Below are 8,354 nucleotides of genomic sequence, written 5' to 3'. Positions count from 1 at the left end.
TACTCTAATTAAACTCTCTCCTATGAGCATGTATGTTAGAGGACAGAAACAAAATCTAGGTTTCCATCACATGGAGGATGTAAAAATGGGAGATATAGAACAAATAAGGATGGGGATGGAAGGGTGGATGGTGGTAATGTCGAAGGTGTTCTCTTTTGAGGTGACCTAATTTGCATGTTTGTGAGAATGCAAGAAAGGTTGTGTAGAAAGGTATTTGGGGGAAGTGTAAGAGGATAGGGCTATTAGATTTGGTTATTTTCTCAAGGTTAAATCCTAAAGGTACTTATTACTATTTCTAGATTGGCTTCGAACAGATGTGAGCATGAGACCTTAGAGAAGGATAAGAACATTAAGGTGTTGTGAAACCCTATCTTCCTTGTTCTTTTGCCATTTGAGAGAGAGACCGTTCGTCTTCTCCTTTCCTGCAATTGCTTAAGGCGGATCTTCTCACCATACTCCCGCTCCCGCATCCTCTCCTTCTCCCTCTCTCTTTTTTTTGTGTACCGTCTCTGATATCACTGATTAAACACAGTATCAATCAAGATTGATGATTATTGGCTTGCTGCGCGACCTCGTACGACTTATCGTGCGCCTGAGTAGCGGTTTCATATGTCTTGTCCTTGGCCTGCTACGCAGTCTCGTAGGCCACATCACGGGCCTGTTCGGATTTCCCCAAGATGGTATCCTTCAGAGCTCCTGCCTTCCCTGAAACTGCCTCACTCAGAGACTGCAGATAGCCCTTGGTCTGCTCCTGGGTTGCCTGGGCCTTCTGCTGGCTAACTTCTTTGGCCTGCTGGGCAGTTTCATAGGCCTTGTCCTTGTACTACTGAACAGTCTCATAGGTGGTGTCCTTTGGGCACTGCGCAGTATCGTAGGTCTGGTCTTTGGCAGCCTGTGCAGTCTCATAGGTCTTGTCTTTGGCAGCCTGCAAATAGCCTTTCCCTTCCTCCTGAGTCTCACTTGCCTACTCCTTTGCCCTCTCAGATGTCTCGTAGGCTGCACCCTTTTCCATCGCGGTGGCGTCCTTGGCCCTCTCCGCAGCGATGGCCTTGGCATCCTGCAGCTTTCCTGCGGCCTCATCTTTGGGGAGACCAACCATCTCGCTAACTCGATTCGTGGTGTCAGCAGCACTTTCATGGGCCTTCTTCTGAGTCTCGAAGGAGTGCTCGCGGTGCTGGGAAGCCATGGCAACTGCTTGCTTGGGCAGGTAATGAGGAATGAGAAACCTCTCTCTCTCTCTCTAGTCCTTCGAATCGAGTCCCATCTGATAGCCCATCTTATGCATCATGCACAGTCCAAAAGGAAAAGCCGCCAGGTTGCCGACAAGCAGCCCATCTCCCTCTTCTTCTAGTCATCCTCTTGGTGGGGCATCCTGCACCTCCAGGTTTCATCTTCTATGGTATAACCCCTTTGATAGCGAGGTCAACACATGGTTGTAAGAGACGAGGGGTTTCTATCATGTGTGTTGAAGATGGAAGGCAGAGATGAAGAGGCACCATTAGATAGGTAGATTGAGGGTAGTGCAGTAGGAGAAATCGATGGATGGAGAAGATGAAGGACGTTATTGTGTCATTGCTGAGGAGGGGGGGAGGGTAAATCTTGATCCGGTGTTGTGGTGGTAGGGAATTTCTACCCTTGAACTGGCCATTGGGGGAGAGAGCATTGATAATTACAGTGAAAGGCATGACAAGGTTGAGGAGGATAAGTGGGGCTGCCACGGAAAAGAAGAGGAATAGCCGATGAATCAGTTGTCTTTTGCCCATGAATGTTGCAATGCAAATCAAGGGCGGTTGGCCTGTTTGATGATGATGAGGAGGGGGCATAAGCAAAACCCTTCTTCTTTGTTCACATCAGCATCGATTTTTGGAAACTGTTATCGTTGCTGATTTTCCCTTCTTTCTCTGTCTTGCTTTCATCTCTCTCTTCCTCCTCTTCCTGTGTTACAGTGAAATCTGAAGATGTGGCAGTTGAGGCTGTATTCAGAGTATCATAATCTATGTCGTCTATTCTTGAAATTGTCTTCCTTCATTTTCTTCTTCTTTTTTTTTCTTTTTGAAGCATAAATAGAGACACGTGAGAAAACAAAAGCCAACAACATTAATAAAGCAAAATTTTATCATAATCCTTCTTCTTCTTCTCAGCACAATTGGTCTGCCATGGCTTCTCATTCCACTGTTGCATTAGCATTGCTTGTTAATTTATAATCTCAGTCAAGTAATTGTTGAGATCAGCTTCTTCCCCGGCTGCGCACCAAAATGACAGCAACCCTCCCATGGCAAGAAATGAACATGAAACCAAGGTAGAAGCATGCAAAATCTATGCACATGGCTAAGCCATTAATCTCAAAACTAAAAATAAACCATAAATCTTCCACTTAATAATGAATTGATTCGTTATCTTCATCATCTTCATCCATATTTTCAACCATTATACAAGAGAAAAAGGGAAAAGAAGAATTTCTGCACAAAAGACAGAGGAGAGAGGAGAGAGAACAACTTTTTGCACCACCAAAAAGGAGAATGTGCCATCGGACAAGAGAGGGAAGGGAAAGAGGCACATAACCATTCGTGCACTCCACCCCACCTCTTCCCCAAAAAGCACACCCCTTCGTATTTTATTATTTCTTTGAAACTTTGATATTATAAGGCCTTTGGCCTTTAATTTTGAGTATTCCTACCCTTCACCAATGAATGCACGTAACACTTTTGTGTATACAATTTATTTATTATGGTGTGTGTGGATGTGGATGTGGATGTGGATGTGGCCCCCTCATATAGGTGTGTATTTTAGTGATTTTGTAACAGTGTACTTGTTATCTTTTTTACAAAAGATGAAATTGTTATATGTGCATGGACATTTTTGTGCCTTGTTTTTATGCTTCTTTTGGTGTCATCATATTCCTCCCACACTGAAATGTGAAGCGTCCTCGCGAACCTTGTCAAAGAAGAACCACTGTCTATCACAAAACAACTTCCAAAATTGTTAGTAAAACAACTTTGATCATAAGGATGAGGCCTAGCCATGGTAGGGTATGGGACTCCAAATCCACGACCACCAGAGTAAGGGAACTCCTGCCTCGGTTACTCCCACACTGAAAAACTTGTATAATCTCAAAAAGATAGGGTTCTATCTTCAATAAGGGACCATGAGCACAACTCCTCCATTCCAATGAAGGAAGAAATAAGACTCCATCATGTAGCTCCAAAGAAATGGTGAAGTTTTATTAGTATTCTTAGTTCTGACGATAAAACTTCAATAGAGATTTACCTTTGTAAAAGGGTTTTCATTTCTAATGTGAATAATGCGATATGAATGATTATGAATCTTTATGAAAGTTATTGAGTTTTTATTTGTTGTGTTTGTTTTTTATACTTTTTAATAAGTTGAAAAAAATATATATTTTTTTAAATTAGTGGTACTCTAATTAAACTCTCTCCTATGAGCATGTATGTTAGAGGACAGAAACAAAATCTAGGTTTCCATCACATGGAGGATGTAAAAATGGGAGATATAGAACAAATAAGGATGGGGATGGAAGGGTGGATGGTGGTAATGTCGAAGGTGTTCTCTTTTGAGGTGACCTAATTTGCATGTTTGTGAGCATGCAAGAAAGGTTGTGTAGAAAGGTATTTGGGGGAAGTGTAAGAGGATAGGGCTATTAGATTTGGTTATTTTCTCAAGGTTAAATCCTAAAGGTACTTATTACTATTTCTAGATTGGCTTCGAACAGATGTGAGCATGAGACCTTAGAGAAGGATAAGAACATTAAGGTGTTGTGAAACCCTATCTTCCTTGTTCTTTTGCCATTTGAGAGAGAGACCGTTCGTCTTCTCCTTTTCTGCCATTGCTTAAGGCGGATCTTCTCACCATACTCCCGCTCCCGCATCCTCTCCTTCTCCCTCTCTCTTTTTTTTGTGTACCGTCTCTGATATCACTGATTAAACACAGTATCAATCAAGATTGATGATTATTGGCTTGCTGCGCGACCTCGTACGACTTATCGTGCGCCGGAGTAGCGGTTTCATATGTCTTGTCCTTGGCCTGCTACGCAGTCTCGTAGGCCACATCACGGGCCTATTCGGATTTCCCCAAGATGGTATCCTTCAGAGCTCCTGCCTTCCCTGAAACTGCCTCACTCAGAGACTGCAGATAGCCCTTGGTCTGCTCCTGGGTTGCCTAGGCCTTCTGCTGGCTAACTTCTTTGGCCTGCTGGGCAGTTTCATAGGCCTTGTCCTTGTACTACTGAACAGTCTCATAGGTGGTGTCCTTTGCGCACTGCGCAGTATCGTAGGTCTGGTCTTTGGCAGCCTGTGCAGTCTCATAGGTCTTGTCTTTGGCAGCCTGCAAATAGCCTTTCCCTTCCTCCTGAGTCTCACTTGCCTTCTCCTTTGCCCTCTCAGATGTCTCGTAGGCTGCACCCTTTTCCCTCGCGGTGGCGTCTTTGGCCCTCTCCGCAGCGATGGCCTTGGCATCCTGCAGCTTTCCTGCGGCCTCATCTTTGGGGAGACCAACCTTCTCGCTAACTTGATTCATGGTGTCAGCAGCACTTTCATGGGCCTTCTTCTGAGTCTCGGAGGAGTGCTCGCGGTGCTGGGAAGCCATGGCAACTGCTTGCTTGGGCAGGTAATGAGGAATAAGAAACCTCTCTCTCTCTCTCTAGTCCTTCGAATCGAGTCCCATCTGATAGCCCATCTTATGCATCATGCACAGTCCAAAAGGAAAAGCCACCAGGTTGCCGACAAGTAGCCCATCTCCCTCTTCTTCTAGTCATCCTCTTGGTGGGGCATACTGCACCTCCAAGTTTCATCTTCTATGGTATAACCCCTTTGATAGCGAGGTCAACACATGGTTGTAAGAGACGAGGGGTTTCTATCATGTGTGTTGAAGATGGAAGGCAGAGATGAAGAGGCACCATTAGATAGGTAGATTGAGGGTAGTGCACTAGGAGAAATCGATGGATGGAGAAGATGAAGGACGTTATTGTGTCATTGCTGAGGAGGGGGGGAGGGTAAATCTTGATCCGGTGTTGTGGTGGTAGGGAATTTCTACCCTTGAACTGGCCATTTGGGGAGAGAGCATTGATAATTATAGTGAAAGGCATGACAAGGTTGAGGAGGATAAGTGGGGCTGCCACGGAAAAGAAGAGGAATAGCCGATGAATCAGTTGTCTTTTGCCCATGAATGTTGCAATGCAAATCAAGGGCGGTTGGCCTGTTTGATGATGATGAGGAGGGGGCATAAGCAAAACCCTTCTTCTTTGTTCACATCAGCATCGATTTTTGGAAACTGTTATCGTTGCTGATTTTCCCTTCTTTCTCTGTCTTGCTTTCATCTCTCTCTTCCTCCTCTTCCTGTGTTACAGTGAAATCTGAAGATGTGGCAGTTGAGGCTGTATTCAGAGTATCATAATCTATGTCGTCTATTCTTGAAATTGTCTTCCTTCATTTTCTTCTTCTTTTTTTTTCTTTTTGAAGCATAAATAGAGACACGTGAGAAAACAAAAGCCAAAAACATTAATAAAGCAAAATTTTATCATAATCCTTCTTCTTCTTCTCAGCACAATTGGTCTGCCATGGCTTCTCATTCCACTGTTGCATTAGCATTGCTTGTTAATTTATAATCTCAGTCAAGTAATTGTTGAGATCAGCTTCTTCCCCGGCTGCGCATCAAAATGACAGCAACCCTCCCATGGCAAGAAATGAACATGAAACCAAGGTAGAAGCATGCAAAATCTATGCACATGACTGAGCCATTAATCTCAAAACTAAAAATAAACCATAAATCTTCCACTTAATAATGAATTGATTCGTTATCTTCATCATCTTCATCCATATTTTCAACCATTATACAAGAGCAAAAGGGAAAAGAAGAATTTCTGCACAAAAGACAGAGGAGAGAGGAGAGAGAACAACTTTTTGCACCACCAAAAAGGAGAATGTGCCATCGGACAAGAGAGGGAAGGGAAAGAGGCACATAACCATTCGTGCACTCCACCCCACCTCTTCCCCAAAAAGCACACCCCTTCGTATTTTATTATTTCTTTGAAACTTTGATATTATAAGGCCTTTGGCCTTTAATTTTGAGTATTCCTACCCTTCACCAATGCATGCACATAACACTTTTGTGTATACAATTTATTTATTATGGTGTGTGTGGATGTGGATGTGGCCCTCTCATTTAGGTGTGTATTTTAGTGATTTTGTAACAGTGTACTTGTTATCTTTTTTACAAAAGATGAAATTGTTATATGTGCATGGACATTTTTGTGCCTTGTTTTTATGCTTCTTTTGGTGTCATCATATTCCTCCCACACTGAAATGTGAAGCGTCCTCGCAAACCTTGTCAAAGAAGAACCACTGTCTATCACAAAACAACTTCCAAAATTGTTAGTAAAACAACTTTGATCATAAGGATGAGGCCTAGCCATGGTAGGGTATGGGACTCCAAATCCACGACCACCAGAGTAAGGGAACTCCTGCCTCGGTTACTCCCACACTGAAAAACTTGTATAATCTCAAGAAGATAGGGTTCTATCTTCAATAAGGGATCATGAGCACAACTCCTCCATTCCAATGAAGGAAGAAATAATACTCCATCATGTAGCTCCAAAGAAATGGTGAAGTTTTATTAGTATTCTTAGTTCTGACGATAAAACTTCAATAGAGATTTACCTTTGTAAAAGGGTTTTCATTTCTAATGTGAATAATACGATATGAATGATTATGAATCTTTATGAAAGTTATTGAGTTTTTATTTGTTGTGTTTGTTTTTTATACTTTTTAATAAGTTGAAAAAAATATATATTTTTTAAAATTAGTGGTACTCTAATTAAACTCTCTCCTATGAGCATGTATGTTAGAGGACAGAAACAAAATCTAGGTTTCCATCACATGGAGGATGTAAAAATGGGAGATATAGAACAAATAAGGATGGGGATGGAAGGGTGGATGGTGGTAATGTCGAAGGTGTTCTCTTTTGAGGTGACCTAATTTGCATGTTTGTGAGAATGCAAGAAAGGTTGTGTAGAAAGGTATTTGGGGGAAGTGTAAGAGGATAGGGCTATTAGATTTGGTTATTTTCTCAAGGTTAAATCCTAAAGGTACTTATTACTATTTCTAGATTGGCTTCGAACAGATGTGAGCATGAGACCTTAGAGAAGGATAAGAACATTAAGGTGTTGTGAAACCCTATCTTCCTTGTTCTTTTGCCATTTGAGAGAGAGACCGTTCGTCTTCTCCTTTCCTGCCATTGCTTAAGGCGGATCTTCTCACCATACTCCCGCTCCCGCATCCTCTCCTTCTCCCTCTCTCTTTTTTTTGTGTATCGTCTCTGATATCACTGATTAAACACAGTATCAATCAAGATTGATGATTATTGGCTTGCTACGCGACCTCGTACGACTTATCGTGTGCCTGAGTAGCGGTTTCATATGTCTTGTCCTTGGCCTGCTACGCAGTCTCGTAGGCCACATCAAGGGCCTGTTCGGATTTCCCCAAGATGGTATCCTTCAGAGCTCCTGCCTTCCCTGAAACTGCCTCACTCAGAGACTGCAGATAGCCCTTGGTCTGCTCCTGGGTTGCCTGGGCCTTCTGCTGGCTAACTTCTTTGGCCTGCTGGGCAGTTTCATAGGCCTTGTCCTTGTACTACTGAACAGTCTCATAAGTGGTGTCCTTTGCGCACTGCGCAGTATCATAGGTCTGGTCTTTGGCAGCCTGTGCAGTCTCATAGGTCTTGTCTTTGGCAGCCTGCAAATAGCCTTTCCCTTCCTCCTGAGTCTCACTTGCCTTCTCCTTTGCCCTCTCAGATGTCTCGTAGGCTGCACCCTTTTCCCTCGCGGTGGCGTCTTTGGCCCTCTCCGCAGCGATGGCCTTGGCATCCTGCAGCTTTCCTGCGGCCTCATCTTTGGGGCGACCAACCTTCTCGCTAACTCGATTCGTGGTGTCAACAGCACTTTCATGGGCCTTCTTCTGAGTCTCGGAGGAGTGCTCGCGGTGCTGGGAAGCCATGGCAACTGCTTGCTTGGGCAGGTAATGAGGAATGAGAAACCTCTCTCTCTCTCTCTAGTCCTTCGAATCAAGTCCCATCTGATAGCCCATCTTATGCATCATGCACAGTCCAAAAGGAAAAGCCGCCAGGTTGCCGACAAGCAGCCCATCTCCCTCTTCTTCTAGTCATCCTCTTGGTGGGGCATCCTGCACCTCCAGGTTTCATCTTCTATGGTATAACCCCTTTGATAGCGAGGTCAACACATGGTTGTAAGAGACGAGGGGTTTCTATCATGTGTGTTGAAGATGGAAGGCAGAGATGAAGAGGCACCATTAGATAGGTAGATTGAGGGTAGTGCAGTAGGAGAA

General features: G+C 43.6%; 1 pseudogene; it reads right to left on the bottom strand.

The window, feature by feature from the left end:
* Positions 1-622: 622 nt before the first annotated feature.
* On the bottom strand, positions 623-8,006 carry LOC148041651 (uncharacterized; annotated as a pseudogene).
* Positions 8,007-8,354: the final 348 nt, after the last annotated feature.

The sequence above is a fragment of the Lygodium microphyllum genome, chromosome 1, assembly GCF_053477565.2.
Source record: "Lygodium microphyllum isolate KBCC chromosome 1, Lygodium_microphyllum_v1.1.10, whole genome shotgun sequence".
NCBI lineage: Eukaryota > Viridiplantae > Streptophyta > Polypodiopsida > Schizaeales > Lygodiaceae > Lygodium > Lygodium microphyllum.
This window is presented reverse-complemented; position numbering and strand designations above follow the sequence as displayed.